At 39.0% G+C, this 16,637-nt stretch overlaps 1 long non-coding RNA gene across 1 annotated transcript in view; it reads right to left on the bottom strand.

Moving 5' to 3' along the window:
• The window catches only part of LOC121666267, a 77,313-nt gene extending 64,801 nt beyond the window's left edge, over window positions 1–12,512 (bottom strand). Inside the window, exon 1 of the long non-coding RNA XR_006016636.1 lies at window positions 5,271–12,512. This is a non-coding gene — a long non-coding RNA (uncharacterized LOC121666267). The remainder of the gene's footprint in view (window positions 1–5,270) is intronic.
• Between the last annotated feature and the right edge of the window lie 4,125 nt (window positions 12,513–16,637).

The raw sequence follows: 16,637 nt of genomic DNA, 5'->3' as shown, positions 1-16,637 counted from the left end.
ATTATTCAGTACTTGTCATGGGTCCCAAAGACGATCCTGAAATTTCTCCTTTAAACCCCCGTGTGGAGCTGGTTGGTGGTAGCAGTTAGAGGCGCCTGGAGACAGTCTCCAGAAATGTAGACATCCTGGAGGGAAATAAGACTGTCCAAAATATAGGACCAAGAAACTGGGGGAAAATGACAGATACTTCTCCTGCTGGAAGGTACTTCAAAAACTTTTTCCAATCCCTGTGAAATATCAGGTAGGGCATAGACTGCATGCCCTGTATTTTTTTTCTCACCTGAATACTGCCCTGCCCTTGTTTAGGAATACATTAGAGAGCTGTGGAATGAACAAATGAATGATCCCATTTTAGCAAACGCTCTAAATACACCCCTCCAGGTATCAGTGGACTTTACATCAGTCCATATTTGTTTTCTTTCTGATGGGTTTGGATACACCTTTTCTATTTATATCAGTGTGACTTGACCAGAGCTTTCAAGATATGCATAAGCTTAAATGATTTACATAGGGACAGGCTTTATTAAAAACACAGTTTAAGTGTGGATTTTTAAATGTTTTTCTCAAAAACAAAATAAGCAATGTTGGAGGCATGTTACCCAACCCACTGTGTTTTCTTGTGACTACATTTTAATCATGTATTCCTCCGCCTTTTATACCCATCATGTCACATCTCCATAGTTTTAAGCTGTGCTAGAGGTAATGATAGAAATGTGTTAATTGCAGTTATACTTTCAATGGCATTAAAAATACATCAGAATACAAATTTTTTTTCAAATAAATGCTTCAGATCAATATGCCTTAAAATATCTCTCTGTACCAGCAACTTCCGGTTAAGGAACTTTTCACTTGTCTTTCAAAGTTAAATAGATTACTTGAAGAAACATCCCCTGAATTGTAGAATGAGTCAGCAACACCTTCAGTATTTTTGGGGCCAGGCCTTATAAAGGCTTCTTTTGCTTAAGCCATTAGCAACTATTAAATTTATTCTCTTCATTTCACATTGTATGCATCTGATGGAAAGTGTGGGGAAAAGGCAGTCTTCAAGGCATTAACCCCTTCACTCCACAGGATGTTTTTTCTGCTTGAAAGGATTTTGATGATTTCAGCTTTCTTCTCCTTCTTAGCTTTGCTTCCATTAGAATTGCCTGCATGAATAAGGGGTTGCAGAAACTGGCCCTTATATTGTAATGTAATCACAGATTGATTCAGCTCTGCAATCAGCCACTCGTCTGTGATGATCATCTCAGGGTCCTGCCAAGAGTTTCTGGAAGGCTCTGTGCTAGCTCTCTACTGATCACATAAGCCACTAAAAATTTTCCTACATATTACCTTCCACTAAATCAGATCTGTGTTATGAGGGGAGGGAGAAAGAATCATAAGGAATCATAAAAAATGCTGCTTCTGAACATTAATAAAATATCCATGCATACCATGCCCAACAAAAACACACTGGAAAACTGAGGATACAAATAAAATCTTCTGTTAAAAAAAAAAGGGGTGAAAAAGGCTGAAAAAGCAAGATTCAAAGAAGGGAATTGTTACGTGGTTTGGAAAGTGCATTTGGAGAGAAAAAGGATATCCGAAGATCAGCATCTCTGAGAACAGCCCATTTACCAATGTCTAAACAGATAATAACTGAATGTAAAAGTGTCTCCTCAATCTAATAAAAATATGCTATTGTATTATTTACTACAGTATAAACTTTAAAACATTAACATGAAGAAGGTAAACAGAAAACAGAATGTTTACTGTGTCAAAGACTAGCATTGCTTTCCAAAGTTTGAGTTAAATATTGCTACTAATAATACTGACAGGAATATTTCCCCTACTGTGAGTGAAATTATTGAGTCAGAGTATACAGAAGCATCGAGTTTGGCCATTTGCCTCTTGCTTTGTGATATCCATTTCCACTGACTCCCTTGTGCTTTGGACATCTAGATAGAGCCATGGGCTCTGGAGTTAGCTAATGTCTAGGACTCTCAGTTCTGTGTATGAGATGCCACAAAATCTTTTTATTTCTGGTATGTCTACCCCCCTGGAAGTGCCACTGCTATTTTCTTGTTCAGTGGCTTGTATCTGGCCCTTTCAACAATATTGCCCTCGCTCTCTACACTCTAAAATGATAAATGCATCACCTGGAAGCTGTATCCACCAGTTCCTGTATAATACTTCTCTCTTAAAAGGTGACATAACATTTTAGAAGTGGAAAATTAACATCCCACAAGGAATTCTCAAGAGGGAAGGACATGTGCAAGTGCAACCATGCAGTGCACTAATCTTTGTCCACAAAATGCCAACGTACTCTTGAAAATGCAGATAAACTCTACAGTGAGGCACCAGTAAAGCAACGAAATATAAACCACACAGGGCCACCAGTGCTAGACAGTCCTGGTATCTGCTCAATTGTTAATAGTTTTTCTCCAAACTAGAGTGGTTTTCCATGGTGCTGATAAGAACTTTTGCTAGCACACCTTCCATACACATGGAATCTAGCGTCAGGGGACTGCCAAAGGCTGCACCCACACTGCTAAAAGTACCCCCTCAGACAGCAGTGCATGGATCCCCAGCCAAGTAATGCAGACTGGCCCACATCCCTCTCTAGATGGCCTGTCTCTCTAGGGCAGGCTGACTGCACATGTTCTTCAGAGCACTCAGCCTACAAGTGTTCAGAAGGACAGTGTCTGCTACAGAAGTTTTCTCTAGGTCTCAAAGGCAGGCATACTCTGAGAGCACCTCACCCTCCCCAGTCTTTACCTTGACATGAGAGGATCTTTGCTGTGCTGGTTTTCCACCAGCTCATGTATTCAGAAGAAATTCTTTGCTGTGAGGGTGGCGAGGTTGCCCAGAGAAGCAGTGAATGCCCCATCCCTGGAAGTGTTCAAGGCCAGGCTGGATGGGTCTCTGATGGAAGAGACCTGGTCTAGTGGAAGGCAGCCCTGGTGGAGTGGAATGTGTCCCTGCCCATGGTAGGGGGGTTGGAACTGGATGATCCAGTTGGAACTGGATGACCCAACCATTCTATGACTGTGTTTTTACCCTGAAAGGTCGGATGTGGTTGAGGGGTGGTCTTGCTGTACATTCCATGTGCAGAACTCCCCTGGCTGCACCTCAGGTGACGCAGCATGGCTGTAACAATGGGAACTGGTGCAATGTGTTTTCTACCACACCTCAATATAATTTGGTTCTTTCCTGAGAAGAAAACTTGCTACAGTTGAGTACTGATTTTGCTACTCAATCTGTGTTATTAACTTCACTGACGGACTTGTTAGTGTGAACTAGAAACATGATGATATAATTTTTGTAGATTAAGCTGTGATTTTCTGGCTGCCTTGGGAACAATTTTGGGGCCAAAGAATCTAGACTGGCACTCATCCTGGAACTCCAGAAATTCCCTGCGTGACAGGGAAGGTTGGGCCTTCCATGCCTAGAAAAAGCCACAAAAATCGCTTAGAAGAATTTTATAACTGTACTCACTTCTTACACAGCTAACTATGCCAGCTGGAGGCTGAATTTCACACCAGCGGTCAGCAGTGTACCTCCTGAAGTGAGAAGATCTGTTTTACAGCTAGGGCCACAATATGACCTATAATTATTAAAGGCCAGAAGAGACTTCAGCTCCCCTTTGTGAGCAGTATCACTGACTATTCTTGTGAATTACTATGTCTCAGAAAGAGAGGTAGAATATTTACAATCTTTTTTAACATCCAAAGTAAATAGCAAGTTCTCATATCCAACAAAAGTTACAATATTTTCATTAGGAATAATTCAAGCTAGTTTTCATAAAAATAGGGGATATGAATAATTACTAAGTTCTAGAAAGCCTTTCAAATTAACCCATTTTATTGCTATAAGTCCAGACTTTGAAAATCTAAGTTGCATTTGACTGTACAAGTATGCCCTAAGGGACTGCTCTTAGCATATATTATCATTTGGTGTGAGTAAATCAATATCCAGCTGGCCATAATTTTTAGTAATAAATCAGATTTTACAGTGTAAGTTCAGAGGTGAATTGTATAGGGAAGTTCACACAGATTTGAAAAGTGAAGAAAGATATAAAGGTATTAAAATGTACAGCTCCTTCTTATCACCTTAAAAAAGGTCTGAAATTTGGAAAACTTTCAGTAATTTCTCATTATTTCTGCAGATTGCTCATAAATGGATCCAAGAATAAAGAGGAAAAAAGTCAAGCCAGTACTTAACTTGAAGTACTAACTACACATTGCTCTCCTATAAGCACTCAACAGATCTCTTCTTGTTAAAATTATGGCAAATTGGAACAGCAGTTCCCTTCTGAATCAACATTCATTTCTCTGTCCTTCCCTGCTGCAGACTGTTACACTTTGAAGTCACAAATGATTATTTACTTATTCCCCTATAAAATGCATGCATGGTCCCAAAAGCCATAATATAACACCCTGCAGTACCCACAAATGCAGTGCTATTATTACAAATTATTAGATCACTTAATCTTTGCCAGTTCCTTCTTCAAAAAAAAAAAAAAAAAAACCAAACCAAAATTCACAGTGCCCCAATACAAGCCTAAAACAATAAAACTAATAGTAATAATAATGATATGTTTCCTTGGTCTTTTATGGCACAGGAAACAAATGCCTCTTGACTTGTATTGCAGGGATATACACATTGCAAGTTGATACATGGCTGAGTCGCTCAGTTCCCTACCCTGAGGATGCTCAGTCTGGGTAGAAAATGTTCACTTGCTTTTTAGGATCTGGAAAGAACTATAGGAACGAGATGAAGCCACAGTGCTCTGAGTCCTTCCCTTTAAGATAGAGAACCATCTCTCAGACCTTTGACTCAAAAGGTCTCTCTACCAACAGCAGGATTTGGTGGGGTCTCTTTCCTTTGCCCAAATAACCATGCATTGCCTGGAACACTGAAACAGGGCAACATCAGCCTCCAGGCTGATGCCAAATCCCACTTGGGATGCTCACCTTCTCCTGGCTTTGTAGCTTGCTTTAGCCTGTTCCTCAAACCCAGCTTCTGCTCCAGAGATCTATTCATTCACCTGACCTTTCCCATTAATCCTTTCTGTGTCAAGGGCTGTTTTCCTTCCATTACAGTCAATGAGAGCAAGCAGCCGATTACAAAGGGAATTTCTGAGCAAGAAAAGACAGCAGCAAAGTCATCCTTTGCCTTCTCAGTCATCCAAATAATGATTTAAGTAACACAGTAAAATACCAAATCTCATTCTCCTGGAAAGCAGTTATGATCAGAGGTGATGTAAAAAGAATATGAGTTCTACATACCCTCAGAAATCTTTACATTGGTGATGAAACCAAATCTTCTAAGATCTCCTGAAGTGAAATCACTTTATTTACTTAGGCTACCAGTCAGCTGCAGCAGAGTCAGGCGAGGTCTGAAGACTTATTTTTTCAGCTCTTAACACTAACTGGAAGTAACGAATTCCTGGTAGGTGTAGATAATATACTCCAACCTTTTTTTCTCAGTCTGGGTGTCTGAGAATTCCTTGCATAAAAAGGAAATCTGTTCGAAATAAAAAGAAAGGACACATCTTCACATCTCAGAAAACTGTACTGCAACTTATGTGGTAGCATTGTAACCTATGTCACTTAAAACCCAATTGATTCTTGGGTGGAGTATCTCTAGGAAAAACAGATATGAAAAGAGAAAACTGGGCCTTCCTCCTCTTGTAAAATGTCTGTGGGGTCCTGAGATTTTCCCAGTGTTAACACCAAGTATAACTAGATTAGAGAGGCATAAATTTTGCTGTGATTTGTGTTGGTTGTAGCAACAAGAGTGCACACACTCCTGGGCAGCAGTAACCATGATTTCATTATTGTATAGTTTCATGGTATTATTTATTACCACACCTGAGGGTGTCCAAGTGAAGACCAGTGTCTCATATGGCAACACAAACCTGCAGATTTTTACAATATGGGAAATGTAGTTGGGGTCTCCCTGTCTTTGGGCTTAAATTCTGTGAGAAGATCCTGTGCAACAGTGACATCTGTGGTGTCTTCAACAAAGGTTCTTAGAAAGTGTCTCTAATTAGTTGCCTTCTCTTATCTTGATTTTACTTAGAAATTGAGTGTTTACTTCAGGATTTCAGCACAATCTATTTTCTGTCACCATTGTGCTGCAAAATCACATGGAAAATAAGTAAATCAATTTTGGGAGCCAGAAATGGAAACATTGGATCAGACTAATCAAACCAGAACAAGGTAGGTGGCTTGATCTTCAGGAAAGAGTTGTGATATAGGCTCTTCTTCTACCTCCTTTGTCAGGCAAGGTAAAAACAGCTTGTTAAATAAGCTGAAATTCCTAACCTGTTCTTTCACTCCCACTCTTCCAGGACCTGTTAATGCATCAAACAATTATGCAAAGACTTTAACACAGGCTATGTAACATATTCTGGGAACATACAGTAAAAGAACCTTATTAGCTGTCTCCATTAGCTGAAGTGAGCAGGAGCATAATAGTTAGTAAGCTGAATTTTAGGTGTAGGGCATTACACATCCCACAGAGATAACAGAGAAAATTCACGCCTCTTTTAAAAGCTGTCAGAGTGTAGGCTGGGAAAGATAATACAGCACTGGGTTACACTAAGATCAGGTACTATGCAACCAGAAAAGGTGGAAACTTAAGCAAAACTACAAAAGCTCAATTTCTGAAGCTAAATTTTGCCACACAGTCAGATTCCCAAGTCGTTGGGTAGCTGAAAAATCCCAGAAGACAGACAGCCAGGCACAGAGCAGTTCATTGCAGGTCTCTGCAAACTTCCCACAGAAATCTGCACTGAACAGGGAGACTTTGACTCTTGGATGCCTCTTGATTTCTTGCACCTGTTCCTCATTTCTAGGAACAAGTAGTTACAGTCATGAAGGACCAACCACACAGATGCCATTCCTCTCTGTCCCGTTTGCCATCTGAGTCAGTCACACCAAAATCCACAGATGCCACCAATTTCTCTCTGGACCTAAGTACAATGGAAAAAAAGAATTAAAAGTAGAGACAGCAGAGTCAGGCTTTCCTGAAGTGAACATAAGAGCTGAAAATGAAATCTTGAAAACGGCAAGATTTCAAGAACAGACATTTTGGTTCCTGTGTTCAGACTGAGAAATGGATACAAATCACAGAGCAGAATGCATAGGGCTGATGGTCCTAGAGACAAAGCTTGACATGAGGAGAAGTTCTTTGCAGAGTTTGGTCTGTAACTATTATTTATCTAGCCATTGATGAGAAAAATCATAGAATGATTTGGATTTAAAGGGGCTTTAAAGGCTACTTAGTTCCAATGCCCTTCCAATGATCAGGGACAGGTTTCACTAAAGCAGGTTGCTCAAAATGCCAGCCAACCTTGAGCATTCCCAGGGATAGGGCATCTAGAGCTTCTCTGGACAACCTGTGCCAGTGCCTCACCACCCTCACAGTAAAGAATTTCTTCCTATTATCTAATCTAAATCTACCCTCTTTAAGTTTAAATCAAGTGCTACTCTTAACACATGGGCATCACTTTTCCCATGAGTAAGCAAAACGAATTCGGCAACCTGGACAGGACTACCACCCCTGCCAAGCCTACTGAACTGCAAAACAACTTCCCCCAGGGATTCTCAGGTATTTTAAAACTGTCTAAACTGAACTGACAACACCAGCTGCACCATTCAAAACTGCAAAAAGCCTTAAAGTGTCCAGCTTTCTACCAGCATCCCAGACATGGCTTTTTCAGAAATGAATTTGAGTTGAGAGTGAATTTGAGAAGGGATTTTTCCTGCATGGGAAATCTAAAACTTAATTAGTTACTCAGATTTCACTGCTTTATTGCTATAGGAAAACAAGGGGGGAAGGAGTGGTGTCCACACTCCTTTTTGCATAGGGGGCATTAATAATCTACGGACATGAGACAAGAATGGGTACTTTTCATTTTTTGTTACAGCAGCAAGTCCCTGCATACTCCTTCATGAAACGAAATTCATAAAATTCTACTTGACAAATGTATTCTCAAAAATGTCTCAGAGGTTTGTTTCATCTTCATTAGCAGTTCAACCATTTTTAATAACAAGTTTTGAGCACAGGTGAAAAGGGAGGGATTGTCTTGCTGACAACTATTGTTGAGAATTAATTTTATTTTGTGTGTGTGTGTAAGCAACTTAACACGGACCAAACAGCATGTGAAACGTTTAGGAAGAAATTACATCTCTCCATCAAAACACCTGTACTTGTGATTTAGAAAAATATCTGTTTTGACCACCTAGTATATAAAGACAGGTACAACATGGCAGCTACTACTATCACATTCTTGATCTAACAATTCTGGTTCTATAGAATAGAGATATTTTATTCCTATCCTTTTTATGGGATCAGATCCTCATCCCTGGCACACTTTACACTTGATAGGAGATTTTCTGACTGTATAAAGCCAGGGTTGATGACCTGACACTGTGTGTCGCTGAATTCTCTTTCCCAAGATACAGAGAGAACTCTGACAGTCTGGGACAGCCAGGAATGCATCTGGGATCCAGATATCACTGTTCTAAATAAAGCAGCCCACAGATCAGACAGATTTGTTCCAGGAGTCAAAATAAAGAAGGAATAGAAAGGTGACAGAAATCTACTCTTGTCTGCCTAACCAAAAGAGTAAGAACAGTCTCCACTTACACGTGAAAAAGGAAATGCCTATGACATATGCATTTATTTTAGACTGCAAAGTCTACTGACAGTTTTATCAAGTCTATGGAAGACCTTGACATAATGGAGAGGGTAACTACACAAACACATCAAGGGAAATTTTGCTCTAGATTAGTTTTCACACATCTTGGAAGAGCACCATGCAAAGGATGCAGAGCTGGTGTTGACTCAGCTAACTCCAGAACCAAGTGTCAGCTAATTCTGTCTATTGAGTGGTTAGGCTTATTTTCTCAGGCACAGCACAAGATGTTGCTTTTGAAAGTGAGTTACTGTACCTTCAGCTGACTCTCTGCAACCCTTAGCAGAAGGACCAGCTTCACTGCTACTGTGTCCTAAAGGTATGCCACTGGTCTTTCATTTCTTTAAATTGAAGGCACTGCCTGAAGAAATTGAGCTTAATTAATTTATGAAAAAACACTACTAAATCAGAATCTGGTATCTGTTCTTTGGAAATAACCAGAATTTCTCCTTGTTTTCAGGGAGAGGAAAACACTTTATTTTCCTTAGCTAATAATTCCAATTAAAATGTCTACAAATCACATCAGATTAATTAAGTTTTATGTGAAAGTACAAGTGTATGTCTTTTACTTATTAATATATTTCATTTGCACAACTCCGGTTATAAATATTGATCTGTTTGGACCATTAACTGAAGTGCAGCTTTAAAAATAGAATGATTAAATTCAATAAAACCTAAATTTAAGAATAGCATTTTTTGTCTTTTAATACAGCAACCATCAGCTTAGCAGAAGCCAGCTGGATTGAAGAAGAAACAGCTATGAGGCTGTTTCCCACAGCAGCTTCTGAAATAGAGATGACAAGTGCATTCTTCAGCTGTTAAGAAGAATCATGGTTTCTTCTGCTAGTTTACTAGTGACAAATTGGCTTAAAAGAGTCACCATAAATAGATAACATAGGGTAGCCTGTGGCAAATGTGTTTATTAGGTTAAATAAGAGTATTAACCCTAAACCCAATGTGATTTCCTGTCCACATACAAAGTCACTAGTGTGAAAGGTACTTGCTGTTACAACTCTGCATTCTGTGTCATCTAAGACTTGCAGGCACTGCACTCTGGCCATGGTCAATCAAACTCTTAAAGACCACCAGGGCACTGAAAGGTTAATCATTGTCTCTCTGTTATTCTTTTGCAAGGAAGGTAGGAATCTCGGGGGGTAAGAGAAGCACGCACAATGAAAAGGGGAAGGAATAAATAAATTCCAGTTTTCTAGCAAAAGGTCAATTCATCTGTGCATGTTGGGTTTACCATGATCAGAGAACAGTGCCTACTGTTCTAGAATACACAGAATGCAGAGTGATAGCAGAGTTAAAGGTGAAGCTAAGAAGGAAATAGGAGTTTGTCCAAGCTCTGTCTGCAGAAGAAGTGATATTGATGCTAATGGTTGCCAAAGAAGACTCAAAGAGAGACTTGTTTATGATTTGTAGGGTGGATGGCTCTCATAGAGCACTCTCCAGCTTACATGTGACTGGGTGAAGAAATAAGGTGGGTCTGAAAACAACCCGCACTGTCTCTACTCTGTCTGGTAGATAAGGGGTGCTGGGGAGCACCCTCCAGGTTACAACTCACATGTCAGGCTGGTTCCAAATCTCCTGCTGAAATACCTGAACTTCCTATTTTACTTGGGTTGGGATGAGAAAACCAGATCAGTTTCAGCTCAGTTTGGCCTAGCATTCAGCAGAGAGCAAGTGGAGGCTCAGAAAGTTTCCTACTTGCTGAGCTACTGTCCTCTTAAAACAATCCAATGCAAGCAAATGTTATTTAAATTGATTCTGTGCATTCGCAGACAAGAGTGGTTTAAAATTTATTACGTGTTGTGGCTCACCATGTCAAGAGAGAGCAGAGCATACATTTTAAAAAACAAGCAGGTTTTCTTAAAATAATCAAACATTCAATTAAAGAGGTTTATTGCTGCCATCTTTATTTGTTAGGATGGGGAATGGATTTTTTTACTCTTCTTCTTGCAAGCTAAGCAGTGTTGAATAACCATGGGAAGGATACAGGAATTTGCTTTATTAAGTTTAGTAATAATTTCAATTTTCTTTGAATTTATTTTAATCTTGATTTAAATGTATAATTCTGTGTATTCATCTCTGCAGTTCTTGAATTGCCCACTTGCATAAGAAAATACACTCCAGAACATGCTTATTAAAGAACATAACGGCTTTGAGGGATTTTTAAAAGCAAAGAGACGTTATAATCTTCTTTCGCTGTAGTAGTTGCATACTTCAAATGTAGACAACGTTTGCTTTACAATTATTAGTTATTATGGCTGCCAGATGCAATTAAAGAACAGCTTGTGTTCTTCCTATGGCTCCCTTCAAGCATTCAGCATGTAAGTCATTACTGAAATAGCTAGATTAGAAAATACTAATGGCTAACACTTGTATGATCTTTACTCCCCAAACCCCTAAAATAACTTGCAAAAGAGGGGCATTATTGACCTGTTGTTCTGAGGAGGAGAAGTGAAGGGCAGAGACATTCAGGCAAAAGCATTTACCCATTTGAGGTAATTCCACTTGTAGGAATTGTGCATGGACAGTACAAAGCCTTTTCAAAGGCTTTTCACCACATAGTGAAAGGACTTTCAAAAAGCTTTCAACAAGCTTCCTCTTAAAGGGCTTTTAAAAAATATTTACAAAAATGCTGAAAAAAGAAAAGGAGGGAAGAGTGAGAGGACAAATTTTTTAATGCTCAATTATTCAGAAGAGTGGAAAGGAAAGGATGCTGTAAAAACACACAGAAATAAAGCACAATAGTGGAGAATAACATGGAAGTCAAAATGCAGTGTCAGTAAATATGCAGTGATGCACCAGGAGACACAATTTCACCTGATGTGTTCAAGGACAGGCTCTAAACTGTCTGCCCTGTGTCCAGAATGAGAACTCCCAGTTACAGCAGCTGATTCCATAAAAACCTCAGTTGGCCCAAGAAAAACACTGGGGATGCTTGGAAAGAAATAGAGAATCAGGCTGCAAATGTAATTATTTCTTTTTACAAACCCATGGTGTGCCCATAGCTCAACACTACCTGCAGTTCTGACTTTCTGGTCGGAAAGGCTGTATGAGGGTGAGAAAACATTCAGATGAAGGTATCACATAGACAAGAATAATGTACAAAGTAGAAATAACTAGATTAAGACTCTTTTGAAGAGAAAACAGAGAACCAAGGGTAGATGTGACACAAATTAATAGAAATGTCAATAACATTGAGAAGATCATTAGGAGATTATTTGATTTTTCACAGTGCAAGAAATAGGGGCAAAAAATAACATTATCAGGTGACAGGCTGAAAACAACAAAAGAAGACACTTTTTCAAGCAGCACAATTAAACTGAGAAATTTCTTGCCCAAGATTGTTCTAAATAATGTTTATTATTACCAGTTCAAAAAGCAACAGGGCCAATTCATGGAAATTATTCCACCAGGGATGGTAAACCCAAAAGTTATGTTTATAACCAAGGAATTTGTTAAACTACAGATTGCTGGAAGCAAGGACAATATGCCAGGGAGGCATCACTGCATACTTGCCTTGTCTTCCTCAAGCATTCAATAGTCGACTACTGTTGAAAACCAGCTACACACTAGAAGAATCTTACCATCCTTTAAAAAAATGCCTCTGAAGAGGGCTGAGGAGAACCTCTACAAACAGAAGTATTTCTGCTGATATTGATACTTCTGTTATTCATTGTGGTCAGTGGGCTTGCCCAAAGAAATTCAGTGGATCCCAAGGAGAATTTGATGCCACAGATGATACCAACATACCAAGCATGAATTATTTCCTCTTGGGTGGAAAGACTATACTGACTATGTTGAATCAGCAGAAATGTTGACACCCCCTGCAGTAGAAGCAGGGTTTTACCTAATTCTACCTGACTCCCAAGACTCAAGTACTCCCGACACATCAGGTTTTCTCTTGGTGACTGCCTGAATAGTCAACATGAAAGGACAAGAAGATTTCCAAACCACAGAACTTTGCAGCATGCTGTGCTGGTTTTGGCTGGGGTAGGGTTAATTTGCTTCACAATAACTGGTATGGGGCTGTGTTTTGGATTTGTGCCAAAACCACTGTTGATTATGCAGATGTTGTTGTTACTGCTGCTTGCACAGAGTGAAGGCCTCTTCTGCTGCTCACACCACCTCACCAGTGAGTGGGCTGGGGCTGCACAAGAGGCACACAGCCAGGACAGCAGATCCCAGCTGACCCAAGGGATATCCCACACCAAATGGCATCATGATCAACATAGAAAGCTGGGGGAAGATAGGAAGGGAGACGTTTGGAGCCATAGCGTTTGCTCACCGTTACACTGATGGAGCCCAGCTTCCCTGGGGATGGCTGCACACCTGCCTGCCCATGGGAAGTGGTGAATGAATTCCTTGCTTTGCTTTGCTTGTGAACAGCTTTTGCTTTCCCTATGAAGCTGTCTTTATCCCAACCCATGGGTTTTTCCACTTTTACTCTTCCAGTTCTCTCCTGACCCTGTGAGTAGGGGAGTGAGTGAGGGGTGGTGTGGTACTTGGTTGTTGGATGGGTTAAACCACAACACATCTCTTCAAAATAACATGAGAGGAAGTGTTCAAGAACTACAGGACTTTATACTAAAACAGCATACAAAAATGTACGAGCACAGTGACTCTGGAATTGGTCTGCTACACTCAGTCTTATCAACACATTAGCTCTGTTTTAACATTCAGATAGCTGAGGTTGAAAGCAAACCTGATTTTGCATCTTAAACAGAAGCATGTAAAATGTTTTATAGACTTTCACACTTTATTTGAAGATTATCGTAAAGTGAGATTTTTTCATACCACAAAGAGCGTAAACCATAAACCTTTTAAGACTGCTGACAGTTATCATAGTCTTTTCAGAGAATGATCTGGTCTATATTTTCATCAGAATTGAAAGCATCAGAACTTAAGTTAGAAGTCCATAACTTAAATTGAACTGTCCCTAATTGAACAAAGTTTCCCTGAAAAAAGGTTGTACTTATATGGATTCTGCAAGCACATTTTCTTTGGCCTTTCAAAAAACATTTGATTCAAAAGATTATTTGATTTTTAAAAATGAACCTGTTAGTGGATTTCAAAAAACATCTGATGTAGTAGTACTCAGGGGCTGAAACAAAGAGTTATGAACTAAAGAATGAGTAAACAACCTCGTGTAGCAATATACATTTACAGTATCAACATTTTCTTGATCCATACAAAAACAATAAAGGAATGAAACCAGAATCACTGCTTGTTTAGAAAACCTCTCTATAAGGGAGTGTTTTCTGCACATGCCTGGCATGCCCCCATTTATTAGTGAGAGTCATTTCAATATTTCTTTAGGAACAGCAATTTTCTTAATTGTGGCTAAGAAAGATGGCTTGAAACTGCTGAGATACAGAGCGATTTTTAGCCATGAGAATTCATGAGGTAAACTAATCTCGCCTTGACAAGTGAATCAAATTTTTGGATTTTAAATCTAAATCCAACAGATTAAGCTAGTCCACTGAGGGTTTTAATAATAAGAAAGGGGAAATGAGATGAACTATATAGCTAAATTGTAACTATATGGCTGAATTATTGTAACTAGACAGTTGGAAAAGCAGAGACAGTTTGCACTTGTAACAAGTTAGATCTCATGAAACCATGTAATGGAATAAAAACCTTAACAAAGAATTAAAACAAAGATGGAGGACTTTAATTGAAAACTTGATCAATTAGCACAGAGGCCATAAGAAGGAGGCAACAGAGCATGAAATTTGATTAAACTGAACCATACGTCCTAGTTCATTTTCAGCGATGTCGCAAAACTGATGACCTTGAAAAGAGAAGACATTAGAAGAGTGTAAAATAGCAGTTATCTCCATGCTGGCTAAAATAGAGAACTGATAATAAATATTGTACAGTAAGGAAGCCTTAAATTAAAATCACATACATATTCAGAATGGAGAGATGGGTAGTCATAAATTGCAGTAATTGACACGCAATCCAAATTTATGACAATGGATCTAGGCAGAGGGAATGCAAGCAAGTGCCCTAACTCCACAAATTTGACAAATGGAGCAGATCATACTCCAGCTCACTGACTACTCAGGTTATTTTTTGATAGTTGGCATGATTCTACTGCATTAGGTGATCTTTTTGCAGCCAGTAAAGTAGATTAAATTATAAAGATGCCCTGAGCATCGACAGTAACACAGCACTGGAGTCACAGTGTGATTCTTCTGTTTTGACCCAAAATTAAATCAGAAAAAAGGCACTCCTTCACCCATGTCACGCTACCATAAACCTACTGAGAGTTCCCTCTTTTTGACAGGTGAAATAATAGGTGAACCTGATACACTCCTTTGAATACAGGGATGTCTTTGTTCTTGCTGCGGAGAGGTAAAGCTCTCCATTGCTCCTACAGACCCCTACCGCACATACACATCCAGCTATGAGCCCATATTCTCATAGGACTAAATCCAAGGACTCTGACATGTTCCTATTGCCATACAGAACCACCAACACTTATATCTTGAGCTGCATTTCATCTTTATCCCAGCTATAAACAAACAAATGATGCCTTTCTGACCTAAATCCTGCTAAAACAAAGGTTCTCCTTTAGTATTTTTTAACAACTTGAACTGACAGGGAGATATTGTACAGCTTCAGTGCTTTATTTCATGTGGCTGTGGTGTTTTGTTTCTCGACAGTGCTCCTTAAAATTAGATTTACTGTCATGTAGAAATACAGCTTAAGTGATTCTGTGGTGGATTTTTTCCAAAGTGGCATGTCCTTGCAGACATGCAATGCCAGTAAGACATGAATGAGATCATCACAGATTGCTTTTGAGAGTCCCACTTATTGTGAATTCCAAAATAAAACAATATCAAACATATATGTATGATGTGATGGTTTTGCTACCATTTTTTATGAGCAAAAAAATGTTACAAGTAGAAGTTCCCAATAAGAAATTTGAAAAAGATCTTTTTAGGTTGAAGAGGATTTACAGCTTACTCTACCTGTTCATGCATACTCAATGCAAAATTAGGAGAATAATATTAGTATCGTGTCATTTTCTGTTATGATGCCAAAAAGCGAAAAAAGAATATTTAGTTTTGTGATGGCTGAAAGTGAAAGGAATTTCTGCCTGTCATGTATCAGTAAGTACTGCACTGTACTGTCTTGGAAATAACTGAATTAGTTAAACACAATGAAATATGTTGTCCACACATATTTCTTGTTTTACTGAGCTACCCTCCTCTGCAAAAAAAAGAAAGGGACAAGCACTGGTGTAGGACTGATTTGCAGTGGTCAGGGCTTTGGTGCATCCTGCCCTGAGTTACCAGTGCAAAGCACAGAGAACACTTACAACTGTGAGGAATATTTAATTTTTTTCCAAATCATTCATGAGTAGTTTTGTTTTTAAGCTATTCCCTTATTTTTAGTTCCCTTTTGAAGGGTCCAACAAATATTTTTGCCTGCAAATTTCACAGTCTGACCTTTTTAGTTCCTTCCTAACCCACTGTTCTCTAATTCTGTGGGAAATGGAGAAAAAAGGCCTGCAAACACTGGACATTTTTTCTCATACATTTGGTTACATTTTCCTTGGGCAGAGAGAGTACTAGCAGAGGCCCTCATATTCCTATAAGGAATATATATTTTTTTTGTCTTCTGTTCTTCTTCAGCGTGTGTACAAACTTCTCTTTCTAAAGCAATGAAAGACGCCAGCATCCAGTCAAATAGTCATATAAACACTCATCTAAACAACATCAACATGCAAGGAGAAGGAGTATTATTTATGAGAACTGATTTTTTTTCCCCTTTTGTTCCAATGAAGCTTACAACAATTTGCATCAATCTGGCTTCTGGGTGTCCATGGCAATTCTTTCTTCTCTTTTTTCTTTTTTTTCCTTTCCTTTCTTTCCTTTCTTTCATTTGTTTCTAGCATCTGATTCTTTTCTAAATTTTATATCATGCA

The sequence above is a fragment of the Corvus kubaryi genome, unplaced genomic scaffold (genome assembly GCF_017639235.1).
Source record: "Corvus kubaryi isolate FWS band 111438036 unplaced genomic scaffold, C.kubaryi_AGA036_p1.0 37341, whole genome shotgun sequence".
NCBI lineage: Eukaryota > Metazoa > Chordata > Aves > Passeriformes > Corvidae > Corvus > Corvus kubaryi.
Note: the sequence above shows the minus strand (reverse complement) of the source record. Positions and strands in the feature narration are given on the sequence as shown.